Genomic DNA, 14,189 nt, shown 5'->3' with positions numbered 1-14,189 from the left:
CTGCTGCTGCTGCAATAAAAAAAAATCACATACTCACCTCTCTTCGCTCAGAACACCGGCGCTTTCAATATTTACCTGCTCCTCGTGCGGCTCCGTCTCCAGCACTGACGCTCGGCAGAGGGCGCGCACTGACTACGTCACCGTGCCCTCCGACCTGAGTGTCACTGCCAGAGGATGCTAGAGACGGAGCTGCACCGGAACAAGGAGTACGTAAATATCCCGCAGTGCTCCCCGTATACTTACCTGCTCCCGGCACGGTCCCTGCAGTCCCGGCTTCTCCCGGCGCTGCATCTTCTTGCTGTATTGAGCGGTCACAGTTACCGGCTCATTTTCAGTCATGAATATGCGGCCCCACCTCTATGGGACTGCAGGGACTGCGCCGGTAGCAGGTAAGTATAACTAGACAGCCCCAACTCCCCCTCCCCTGCCGACCCCCGGGTATGACTCGAGTATAAGCCGAGAGGGGGACTTTCAGCCCCAAAAAATGGGCTGAAAATCTCAGCTTATACTCGAGTATATACGGTATATAATGATATTACGGTCTTCAATGAAGAATGTAAAAGAAGAGGTTGGACAAGGAAATTATATCACCATTCTTTTTTTTGCTAAATAGTATATCTTTATTTAGCTTGCAAATCTGCAGACAAATCCGCAGAGAAAACTGCATGAAAATCCGCATCAAAACCTTGCGGATTTTCAACTGCGCTTTCTGCCAAGAAAGGCAGAATCTGCGCAGATTTTTACAAAGGCAAGTCCGCAATGTGCACACATAGCCTTAGGCTATATGCACACGTTGCGGATTTTGATGCGTTTCTGCAACGTTTTTGGACACGCGGAATTGCAACAAATCCACAGTGTAGTGCACAACCAATGTTAGTCAATGGGAAATTGAGAATTGGTGTGCACATGCTGCGGAAAAATCAGCGTGGATTTGCAGCGTTTTATTTTCTGCAGCCTGTCAATTATTTTTGCGGATCTGCAGCATTTCTGCACCCATTAACTACCATTGAGTCAGGCAAAACCGAAGCAAAACTACAGGTTTAAAAAGATCTGTGGTTTTGCTGTGGAGTTGAATGCTGCAGATCGGGAGGAGGAAGAGTGTGTGGGTGGAGACTATGTGTGTGCAGTGAATATGTGAGGGGGTCTGTGTGTGCGGGTGTCTGCAGGGGTCGACGGGAGTCTGCGGGGCTGTGTGTGTGTGTGCGGGTCTGTATGCAGGCAGGCATTGTCCGATGGGACTACTAGTCCCATCTGGCTATGCCTGCTACAGTGACAGCTAGCCGATGATGGGACAGTAGTTGTGCCATCATCTGGCTACTGTGTTCAAGTGTAAAAAATAAAACACATTTACACATATACAGTACATACTCACCAAAGAGCTAATCCCCGACGCCTTCGATCATCTGTAAAAAAATAAGATAATAAACCAACAGTATACTCCTTGTTCTGACGTAATCCATTTAATAACGAGTGTCCCACAACGATCTCCCATGTAGAGCTGTCACATCGGGAGATGTGAACGTTCTACAGAGGCTCCTGTGATAGTGATGGCAGGTATCTTCCCACAGTGGATCACTCCACCATTAGAGGTCACTGGAGTTCATGCTGTCTCTTGCGGAACCGCTGCATGGGAAAATTCTCACACAGCAGTGCCGTAAAGTGAGAGCAAGAACTCAAGTGAACTCTCAGTGATAACACTGCAGGAGCCATTATCTCCTGTCAGTGTGTCACTGGAGGCCTTGTAGAGCGGTCACATCTCCTGATGTGACAGCTCTATAGGGAAGATCATCATGGGATACTCGTTATTAAATGGATTACATCGGAACAGGGAGTATACTGTTGGTTTATTATTTTATTTTTTTTACAGGTGATCGAGGGCATCGCAGGAATTAGGAGTACAATAAAGATGGGAAACGCTGTGTAGAAATTGCAGGAACGTGAGATGTTGTCACGGACAGGCGGCAGATCAAGAGTTAACAGGTTTATTAACAACACATATACTCAGTGCAGGGAGTGGTAGGACACAGGAGGTGTGTTAGGGAGAATGGCAGAACTGGGAGTTAGGATGGGGTAGAGCAGAAATGAACGATAGTTTGATAGGAAGAAACAAAGGCAATAAAACGTACCAGTCTGTAGTCTTCTTGATTGCAGCATCTCGGTTCTCCAACGGTGGCACCGACAACATCGGTGCGTGATGTCTCGGAGGTGTCTGTAGAGGGCGGGGCTCCAATCCACAGAGCAGGTGAAGAGTCTTTGAAGGGTGCGGGGAGTTCCTGCACTAACGAACACCAAACACTGTGCTCAGTCCAGTATGAAGTACCGCCAGAACAAGGCTTTGCTCTGCGTTGTATACAGGTACTTGGCTAAGAGGCTCTGGCCTAGTCACCTGCCGCTCACTGTACTGCACACACGCTACAGTCTCCAGTTTCAATTGTGAGTCACCTCCTGGCACAGAGGATAGTGGGGAACGGGCAGTCTGTCATCCACCTACAGTGGACCTGTACGCAGGGGATCTGTCAAGTCGGCCTGTGCTCAAGGGATGCACTGCTCTCACAGCAGACACTGCACCCATCTGTCCACTTAGCTTTCCCGCCTGGACTCTCTTGCATACAGGGTGGGGGAGCCATGCATACAGGATGGGAGGATGGGGGAGCCATGCACACAGGATGTAAGGATGGAGGAGCCATGCATACAGGGTGGGAGAATGGGGAAGCCGAGCCATGCATACAGGGTGGGAGGATGGGGGAGCCAAGCCATGCATACAGGGTGGGGGAGCCATGCACTCAGGATGGGAGGATGGGGGAGACATGCATACAGGGTGGGAGGATGGGAGAGCCATGCATACAGGATGGGAGAATAGGGGAGCCATGCATACAGGGTGGGAGGATGGGAGATCCATGCATACAGGATAGGAGGATGGAGGAGCCGAGACATGCATACGAGATGGTAGGATGGGGGAGCCATGCATACAGGGTGGGAGGATGGGGGAGCCATGCATACAGGATGGGGGAACCATGCATACAGGGTGTGAAGAGCATGAACCATAAGAGGGACAGTGTGGGGGTCATATTTTGTGCGGACAATATAGTGACACAGGGTTGCAGTCTCTTTACCTCTTTACTAAAGACTTCAGGATCCTCAATCCAGAGCACGCTTAACAGGGCTATCTGAGACCGGCCGGTCCGCTGGGCACATCCAGAGTTTCCTTCGCAGATGGAAATCGTTGCCTACTACTAGCGCCTGTGTGTTGTAGTCCTACCCTGCTGAGCATTCAGAATAGTCCTCACAACTGCTGTTCTCATTCGTTCGTTCTCTACAGCTCTCTCTCTCTTTGGTTCCAGATCTTTCTAGTTCAACGTTCCCCAGGTTTGTTATGGCTAGGACGCACCCGTATGACGGGAAGGCTCGGAGCTCTTCCGGGACCCTAGAGACGCCCCTCTCCACGCGTTGCCCCCTATGTCTTCGTAGGTGTAGTAAGGTAGACAGCCAACCTATGATTAACTGTCCTGCGGAGTTCAAAGTAAGGCCTAGAGTCAGTTACTCCGGCTACGCGCCTCAGTAGGATGTTGCCTCGGTCTCATGGCATGACTCCTAGTGGTTCTCCTTTGTGCTTGATCTCGTTTACACTGTTCCACAATATCCTTCCCTTCATGTCTCTCTCCTGGATACCGCCGCTGGGTGTGCAGGCGCGGTTCCGTTACGTTCTGCTCTGTTCGCTAGGCACCTGCCAGGTTCCCACGCCTGACAGGGACCCCCTGGGTCTTCTCCCTGCAACACCCCCTGCCACGGGATGTTGCCTGAATCCAACCCAGTCAGTTTCTGACTAACTTCCTCCCCGACCCCTAGTTTTACAAGTGTGAGGAGTGGCCCAATAAATAAAGCCTTTTGCTCCCCCTAGTGGCCGGAGTGTGAAGTGTAAAGTGTTCTGGTGATACCTGGTCAGGAGAACTCCTTTAGTGCCATCAGACGTACCATCACTCCCCTTAGTGGCAGAGCGTCATACGGCAACAACCAGGTCTCTGGGGCGCTGCACATACATGCGGTCACGTGCTGACTAGATGTGTGGCCTCACTCAATGAAAATGAACTGAGCGAGGCCGGGCACGTCTAGTCGGAATGTGGTCAGAAGTATACAAATCACATGCTTGTGCTGACATGACTGTCCACCGGCAAGGGGAATCCTAAAAGTGTGCAGTGCATTAGTTATGAGAATTCAGAAGCTGCGATGTCAGGATTCAGCTCTGCAGGTTCCAGTAGTCGTCACATGGACACTTCACTCATATGCGATTTTCATACTTGTGGTCCTGTGACAACGAGCTTCTCTTCTGCTTTTCTGTTTTTCACTGAACATTGAGAGCATTAAGGAGAGGAGCTCGTCGGTACATGACTGTTATGACCTGGTGGTTAGGACAAGAATGGACCTGATGGTCAAGAGCACCCGGAAAGACCTGATAGCTACAAAAATACAGGACAAGCTCTGGGAAGTGGAAACTCTGCTGACCGCAATCCCTAATCCTATCAGACACACTAGAAATAGCCGTGGATTGCTCCTAACGCTCCCTATGCAACTCGTCACAGCCTCAGAACTAGCTAGCCCTAAAGATAGGAAAATAAAGCCTACCTTGCCTCAGAGAAATTTCCCAAAGGAAAAGGCAGCCCCCACATATATTGACTGTGAGTAAGATGAAATCACAAACACAGAGATGAAATAGATTTAGCAAAGAGAGGCCCGACTAGCTGAACAGACAGAGGATAGGAAAGGTAACTTTGCGGTCAGCACAAAAACCTACAAAAAGCCACGCAGAGTGAGCAGGGAAAAAACCTTCCGCACCGACTCACGGTGTGGAGGCGCCCCTCTGCGTCCCAGAGCTTCCAGCAAGCAAGGCAATATTCACAATAGCAAGCTGGACAGAAAAAATAGCAAACAAGAAAATAGCAAAGAGGAACTTAGCTTCTGCTGGAATAAACAGGTAACCAGAACGATCCAGGAGCGAACTAGACCAATAGTACAACATTGACAGCTGACATGGGGCAAAGATCTAAGTGGAGTTAAATAGAGCAGCCCACTAACGACTTAGCCTCGTCACCTGTGGAAGGAAACTCAGAAACACCCACAGCCACCAGAGGAAGTCCATGGACAGAACCAGCCGAAGTACCGTTCATGACCACAGGAGGGAGCCCGACAACAGAATTCACAACACATGACTAAGTGTGCAAATAGCATATGTCCTGTGGGGGGGAGGGCACCAAAATGAATTCTTGCCCCTGGTGCCAGAAACCCTAGATACACCTCTGCTGGTATGCTACTGTGAGCGGTGATTACCGGGTCCGGTGGAGGGATGTCTGTGCACAGGGAGTGAGGCAGGGACTGAGGGTGTGCACAGAGAGAGAATGGAGGCCCGGAGACTGCCCGTCCCAGTCTACGCCATAGCCTGGAGCCTCATTATCATAGGAATATGTCAGTTAATAAATTGTTTTCCTAAAGCTTTATAGTGTAGTTTTAGGTCAGAGAGGGATTGTTAGGGATGAGCTAGGAAGGTGCAAGGACAGGTAGTGATGGCTAATTGCGGACATGTGCGGCACTTGCGGTTTTGCGCTTGCGGTGATACAAAAAACACTGCTAGCAGTGTTTTTTTCCATTGCTGCAAGTACCGCATTTGCCGGATCGCGGCAAAACCGCAAGTGCCACACAAGTCTGCAAGTCCCATAGGGAATGAGTGAGGCCGAACGCAGTGTTACCGTAAGTGATCTGCTGCAAAAGACTACTTTCACATCAGCGATTTATGGCAAAGTCACTGCCGATAGTGTCATACTCACCAATGGGGGAGGCAGCACTAAAAGTGCCTAGGGCAGAAGAAACTCTAAATACGGCTCTGTGTGTGTGTAAACATTATTCTTCAATGGAGTGTGTAAAAGAAGAGGTTGGACAAGGAAATTACATCACAATTCTTTTTTTTATAATAATATATCTTTATTTAGCTAACAAAAACGCATACAAATCGGCATAAAAAAACGCACGAAAATCCGCATTAAAAAATGCACAGATTTTTAACTGCCTTTTCTGCCCAGAGATTCAGAATCTGCGCAGAAAATTCCACAGGCATATCCGCAAAGTGTGCACATACCCTTATACTTCCACAACTCCCCCAGATTGCTGCTGCATCAACCGCAGGCTTCCGATACTGAAAGCACAGAGCTGCATGAATGAAGAAAGGAAAACAGAAGGAAAGCGGCATCTACTACCATATATTGTCCACAATGTCAGAATTCTGTGAACGATTTATGGCTTTTATTTCCTAACTGAATTTATAATAATTGAGTAATCAATAAAATGTTATCTGTGTTGTGATGTCACTTCCTGTCTCTATAAAGGATGAAGGTGATCTATGGCCTGAATACACCTGATGAAGAGGATGGACCTTCCTTGAAACGCATAGTTCAATAAAAGGTTTTTATCCTGGCTGGAGACCTCTTTCTGCTCTTCGCAGGCAGGATAAGGCAGCCCATTGCTGTAACTTTTTTGCTCTACCTGTGCCCGAAAGCTGACAACCTCTCTGGAACCTTTTGTAGAACACAGACCTAAAACAGCCACTTTCTTTCCAGACTGCTTCCTGGTGGAGCAAGAGGCAAGTAGCTCTTTGTTCACTCATAGTTTTCAACTGTATCCACATCCCAGGAAGCAGACAAAACAATCTATGAGACAAGTTATGTGACAATCTTACAGCTATATACCCATAGCTGCTAACCATCCTGCATTTAGTAGGACTATCTCTATTTAAAGGGGCAGTCCCACTGCGGCAGGAGTTCAGGGCTTTATCCTGACTTCCACTCACTCTCTCTGCATAATGTCTTCACCAGATAACGGCGATCACAAAAATAAGAAAAAAGTCAATTCATTTCTCTCTCCTCTGATATGATCTAGCACATCAGAGGAGAGAGAAATGGGGTCCCCAGAGCCAACTCAGTACCTCCGCCATCCCTGGACCCGCCTGCTCCGTCCTCTGCATCATCTTCCCTTGAAGAAAATGGCAGGCACATGCTCAGTGCGCCCGCCGAGATCTGCTGGCCGGTACCCGGCAACAATAGATTTTTCTTATTGGTTCATTTTGATCACTGTGATAGACCCTATCACAGTGATCAAAATGGTAAATTGAACCCCCTTTTGTCATCCTCTTAGGTAAAAAAAATATATTTGCAGTTAGGGTTAGGGTTGGGGTTAGACCTAGGGTTGGGTCAAGGGTTAGGGTTGGAGTTGGGGGTAGGGTTAGTATTAGAGCCAGGGTTAGGGTTGTGTTGATGCTAGGGTTGTGTAGGGTTTAGGGTTGTGTTGGGGTTATGGTTGCGTTGGAGTAACAGTTGTGTTGGGGTTATGGTTGTGTTGGGGTTGTGTTGAGGTTAGTGTTATGGTTAGAGTTAGGGGTGTGTGGGGGTTAGGAATGGGGTCAGGTCTGTGTTAGGGTTAAGGTACCTTCACACATAACGATATTGTTAACGATATCGTTGCTATTTGTGACGTAGCAACGATATCGTTAATGAAATCGTTATGTGTGACAGCGACCAACGATCAGGCCCCTGCTGGGAGATCGTTGGTCGCTGAATAAAGTCCAGAACTTTATTTCGTCGCTGGACTCCCTGGAGACATCGCTGGATCAGCGTGTGTGACACCGATCCAGCGATGTCTTCACTGGTAACCAGGGTAAACATCGGGTAACTAAGCGCAGGGCCGCGCTTAGTAACCCGATGTTTACCCTGGTTACCATGCTAAAAGTAAAAAAAAACAAACACTAGATACTTACCTACAGCCGTCTGTCCTCCAGCGCTGTGCTCTGCACTCCTCCTGTACTGGCTGTGAGCCGGAAAGCAGAGCGGTGACGTCACCGCTCTGCTTTCCGGCTCACAGACAGTACAGGAGGAGAGCAGAGAAGCAGAGCGCAGCGCTGGAGGACAGACAGCGGTAGGTAAGTATCTAGTGTTTGTTTTTTTTAACTTTTAGCATGGTATCCAGGGTAAACATCGGGTTACTAAGCGCGGCCCTGCGCTTAGTTACCCGATGTTTACCCTGGTTACCGGCATCGTTGGTCGCTGGAGAGCGGTCTGTGTGACAGCTCTCCAGCGACCAAACAGCGACGCTGCAGCGATCCGGATCGTTGTCGGTATTGCTGCAGCGTCGCTTAATGTGAAGGGGCCTTAAGAGTTAGAATTGGGGGGGTTCCACTGTTAAGGCACATCAGGAGGTCTCCAAACACGACATGGTGCCCGCCATTGATTCCAGCCAATTTTGCATTCAAAAACTCAAATGGTGCTCCCTCCCTTCTGAGCCCTGCCATGAGCCCAAATGGTGGCTTTCCGCTGGGGTATCAGCGTACTCAGGAGAAATTGAACAACAAATGTTGTGGTCCATTTTCTCCTGATACCCTTGTGAAAATAAAAAAGTTTGGGTCTAAAGTAATTTTTTTGTGAAAAATTGAAATGTTAATTTTTTCCTTCCACATTGCTTTAGTTCTCATGAAGCACCTGAAGGGTTAATAAACTTCTTGAATGTGGCTTGCGCACCTTAAGGGGGAGGCTTTTAGAATGGTGTCACTTTTGGGTATTTTCCATCATACTGACACCCCAAAATCACTTCAAATATGAGGTGGTCCCTAAAAAAAAAATAGTTTTGTCAATTTTGTTTGACAAATCGCTGGTCAGCTTTTAAGGCCGGGGTCACACTTGCAAGTGTGATGCAAGTAACTTGCACAAGCATCAATATCCGGCACTGGCTCTCGTTCAGCTGCATAGAAATACACGCAACCGCACGCTCCGGACCGAGTGCCGGCGGCAGTGCTGGGTATTGATGCGAGAGACTCGTGCGAGTTTCTCGCATCACACTCGCAAGTGGTCAGAATTATAAAAATTGACTTGATCATTAAGGTCAAAATTGGCTCGGTTACTAAAGGGTTAAATAGAGTTGATTTGTTTATGATACTTCCTGTTTTTTTGCTTTGACAAAACTTTATTGACATACGTGTGGATGACGTAGTTTTGATGCATTCAGTTGTGAAAATGCACTAGAAACGCATGTGATTTTTTTACTGCAGATTTTTGGCATCTATTGTAAGTCTGTAGGAAAAATCCACACAGAAAACTCAGCATACCCGCAAGAGAAATTTGCATAACTCCTAACTGTCCCTCATTCTGCAGGACTGTCTCGATTTGGAGGCTTTGCCCCGCAGTCCCGCACGGGACAATGCTTCTCCCGCACACAGCAGGAGAAGCAGCCAACACGCCCCCTTGTTTAGGCCACGCCCCTTCCATATGTTGCTCTTCCAGGGTGCGGTTGTAGGTACAGCTCAGAGAGGGAGAGAGAGGGGACTTTTTGAGGTACGTAACACCAGGGCTTACCTGCCAGACACAGCCTGGGTGCCAATGTAAGCAGCAGTGGAGGGAGCTAAAATGCCTGGCTAATCCTGCATGGAATGAGTGGGGCTGAGCAGGGTGGTGGGTGGGATGGACACTCACAGCCTCCTCTGTTACTGGCCTCGGCTGCTGTGATTGCAGAGCGACGTATCAATAGTCTGTGCAGTAGTCCAGACAGTGAATGCTGGAGGAGGAGGAGCAGCAGCAGCTCCCTGGGAGAGGGCGACAACGTTAGGCTAATCAATGTGGCTTGCTATTTTTCCCCACTGGCAGCCTCACCAATAATTCCCATGAGATTGAGCCTCATCGGATGCTGCAACCTTGTAAAGCCTGACATTAAGCTAAGCCTGACACTGTATCATGTGCTTTATAATGAGACAGCAAATCATGGCACAATGGCTGGTACTTACTTAACAATGGAAAATTACACTCGACTCTGCTCCGTACACACACGGCTCTGCTCAGTACACCTCCTACAGACGCGCGGCTCCTCTCGGTACACCTAGTACACACACACCCGGCTCCGCTCGGTACACCTTATACACACACACGAGCGGATCCACTGTATCAATCAGCTGATATATGCCCGGTTCAGTGCGGACTCAGCACCGGAGCCCTCGCTGAACCGGGGTTTATTACCTGTGTCGTACTATTACGGCATAGGTAATAAAAGGGTTAAAGAACAGTAGCAGAATGGGGGGCATATACCAAGATAAGGGATATATTACCAGAATGTGGGATATATATACCAAGATGAAGCCCAGTATAAGGGACATATACCAGTGTGTGTATATAGATAGACTAGCTATTGAACCCGTTCGCCCGGGTGGCGAGCATTTATATTGGTATATGTCTCCATCCTGGTATGTGCTGCTCCCTAATCTTGTCATGTGCTGCTATCATCTTGTGCCCCCATCCGGTCATGTGCAGCCCCCATACTGCGCCTAATCTTGTCATGTGCTGCTACCATCTTGCGCCCCCTTCCTCTCATGTGCAGCCCCCATCCTGCGCCCTTATCCTGTTTAGTGCGCCTCTATCTTGTCATGTGCTGCAGCCATCCTGCGCCCCCATCCTGTCATGTGCTCCCATACTGCGCCCCATTATGCTGGTGGTACTTTGGCAACATGTGTGACCTACTGCATTTCACCCTAACTCAGCGGGTGTTATATAACTGGGTGTTGTCATCTCGCTTTTGTGCTGCTCCTATCCTGCGCTCCCATCCTGTCATGTGCTCCCATCCTGCTCCCCATTCTGTCATGTGCTGCTCCCATCCTGCGCTCCCATCCTGCATTGCCATACTGTCATGTGCTGCTCCCATCCTGCGCCCCCATTCTGTCATGTGCTCCCATCCTGTGCCCCACTTCTGTCATGTGCTGCTCCCATCCTGTGCCCCATCCTGTCATGTGCTCTCATCCTGTGTTGCCATCCTGTCATGTGCAGCCCTTATCCTGCGCCCTAATCTTGTCATGTGCTACTCCCATCCTGCGCCCCATCATGTCATGTGCTCCCATCCTGCGTTACCATCCTGTCATGTGCTGCTACCATCTTGCACCCCCTTCCTGTCATGTGCAGCCCCCATCCTGCACCCTCATGCTGTTTAGTGCGCCTCCATCTTGTCATGTGCTACTGTCTTTCTGTGCCCCAATCCTGTCATGTGCTCCCATCCTGCACCCCAAACCTGTCATGTGCTCCCATCCTGCGCCCCAATCCTGTAATGTGCTCCCACCCTGCGCCCCATTCTGTCATGTGCTGCTCCCATCCTGCGCCCCCATCAAGTCATGTGTTCCCATCCTGCATTGCCATCTTGTCATGTGCTGCTCCCATCCTGTCATGTGCTGCTCCCATCCTGTCATGTGCTGCTCCCATCCAGCACTGTGTGGCTATTCTACAGTACTGAGCACTGTGTGGCCATTCTACAGTATGGAGCATCATGTGTGGCCGTTATACAGTGTGGAGCATAAAATGTGGCTGTTATACAGTATGCAGCATCATGTGTGGCCGTTATAACGTGGGATGCAGTGACGGACGGGAGGCAGAGCAAGGGCTAACAGGTTTGTTTACAGGGGAGATGCTCCACGCAGGGAGGTAAAGAGTCAAATGAAGTTATAGGTACAGCAAAATGCAACAGTTCAAAACACAATAATTAGGTGGCAAGAGTATAAGGTAGTCCTCACACTGTAGCTCCTGCTGCACATTACATAGCGCTGGCAACGGCAGGAGCAGTGCTTCCTCCTAAATGATATTGTAGTCGCTGGTTCCATCTTCTGATGGCAGTGGTCGGTCTCCGGTACCTCCCACTGCTCCTTGTCCATATACTAATGTGGCTATTAAAGGCACGGACCACAGTCCAGTGCGAGCCCAACGTGGCTCTTTAACTATATTAGATGGAGATAGTCGGGTAACACACGGTCAGGACAACTCTTATGTGTCCATGTCAGGGTGAACATGTCAGTCCTATGTGTGATCTCTCTTCAGGAATGCGTGTGCAGTACTCACGGTCACGTCGTGTACAGCACCTGGTACTCCCTTGCTGTCACTGGGCACACATCGCACATCCCGCTTTCCCAGGTCCCCGTTGTTGATGGCGGGCGACGCTGGTCTGTTTGGTGCTATTGCTCCTGGGCAGAACACTACTCTTTATGTCTGCTGCGACACCCGGCTCGGCTCCGCTTGTGCATGGCTCTGCACACCTCTGTTCTTCAAGGCTCTGCTCTGCTTTGCACGACTCTCTCTGAAGAACGGTGTCCCGGACCCCTTGTCCAACTGCAGCACAGCCCGTCACAGCGCCGGTACTCTGTCTCAGGATGGGGAGTGGCGTGCACCCAACTGCACACTACTCTGCACTGGCACGCAACACTCCTCCTGCGCAAGCTTTTTCCTCTGTTTCTGCACTCCCTTTTCTGGCTCTCTCCGCCCCCCTTTGTTAGCAGGAAGCTCCGTCTCACTAATGCTTCCCTTAATGAAGCAGGGGAAAGTCCGCCTCTCTCAGGTGTCCCCCCAGAAACAGAAGATGCAGCCCTTCAGTTCCGGACCTGGCATGCAGGTACCCGTGGTCCAGTCTATCTCCTTACACACGCGCCAAAGGTCATTTTTATGCTGCATTATAAAGAAGTACAGGGGACATGAGATTTCTATAAATCCCATCCACTTTTCTGGAACTGTAAAACGCTGTGTTCTTTTGAAGTAACAAAAACATGCTGTTAGGGTTGGCGGAACGCACCGAGTATATATATATATGTATTATTAGGTGCGTTCGCAACCCGGGGTCCATCGTGCAGGAGAGGAACCTGCTGCTGGCAAATGGCGGCACTATATGGCGGTATAAGCGAACTCTTAACTCCACAGAGTCGCTAGGAACAAGATGCTGTGCCCTCTTAACCTCACAGAGGTACACAGCTACCAACCAGAGCAAACTGTGGTCATGCAGTCAGAGAAAACAGACAAACAACTGCTCACCAGAGGTGCCGGTATTCTAGTGGCTTATTTCAACCAACGCCCTGAATACATTCATACAAACTCCTCACCGGAGGTGCCGGTATTCTAGGGGCTTATTTTAGCCAAACCCTAACCGCATCCAGACATGACCACACTGGCGCTGAGCTCATAGACATTGGTTTGATACTAGCGCTTGGCTGTGCGGCCATGCGAACCTTTTATAGCTGAAGCAACTTCAGGACCTTCCTAGAGGACCAATGTGAGCTGCTGCAGTATCTGAGCATGTGACCCCCGACCTCCAATGAGAGGTCTTACCCTGGGCATGCTCAGAACGGGAAAAGCAGGTCCCAGAGACATCTGCTCGCCGCTGACCAGTACTGGCTACAAAGGCAGTGCCTGGAAGAACAGTAGTAACCAGTCGCCCAGTATCAGCCTGAGCCAGACACTGGGACTGCCATCTCTGCTGTTCAGGCTCCACTGCGGCTGGAGAAGAATGGGAGACCACAGCGGAGGTGGCTCGAGAGTCCCACTGTGCAGAGGCGGGAGCTCGACACCTAACATATGCAGCGTTAAAAGCGCACCAGAAGATCATCTAGCCAAAAACAAGCTGGTGAAAAATCCAGATGTGGTGATGTGTTTCTGTTCTACTTTTCCGTTCATTGTACCACTCCTGTTTTTGACTTACAAATACTGAGGTAAAAAAAACTCACCAAATAATATGTGCACGTGGCTTAAGAGATAGAAAAATGCTCCAGAAGATCTGCAACATCAAAAACTCACGAAAATCTCATCGTGGGCACACAGCCTTAAAGGCCAAATAACGTTTCTTCGCTTAATAGTTGTAATGAAAAACAGATGCCACATTGATGGTGTCCTTATAACATTTTTTAATTACCCATTGAGTCTAATGGGCACACTATTGTTCAATATGTAAAAACGTTAAATGAGCCTTAGGTCGGCGTCACACTTAGCGTAGGAAAATACGGTCCGTTTTTACAGGTGTAATACGCAGAAATGTTCCCTAAACAGTGTTCCGTATGTAATCCGTAGGCAAGGTGTGGCTGCGTATTTTGCACATGTAAACCTCCGTATGTAATACGTATGGCATCCGTACTGCGTTTTTGTCTCGCAACCTTCCAAAATGGACATTTAACGGTTTGGTTTTCAGGCCTGAAATTAATTTAAATTATCATCAACAACCCTATTTAAGGACTCTACAACAGGTGGCAGTGGCAGCCTCCAATCTGGCCATTTTGTTGCTGGGCTTCTGTTGGTGGTACTTTGGCAACATGTGTGACCTACTGTATTTCACCCCAACTCAGCGGGTGTTCTATTACTGGGTGTTGTCACGTCGCT

This window comes from Ranitomeya imitator, chromosome 3 (genome assembly GCF_032444005.1).
Source record: "Ranitomeya imitator isolate aRanImi1 chromosome 3, aRanImi1.pri, whole genome shotgun sequence".
NCBI lineage: Eukaryota > Metazoa > Chordata > Amphibia > Anura > Dendrobatidae > Ranitomeya > Ranitomeya imitator.
This window is presented reverse-complemented; position numbering follows the sequence as displayed.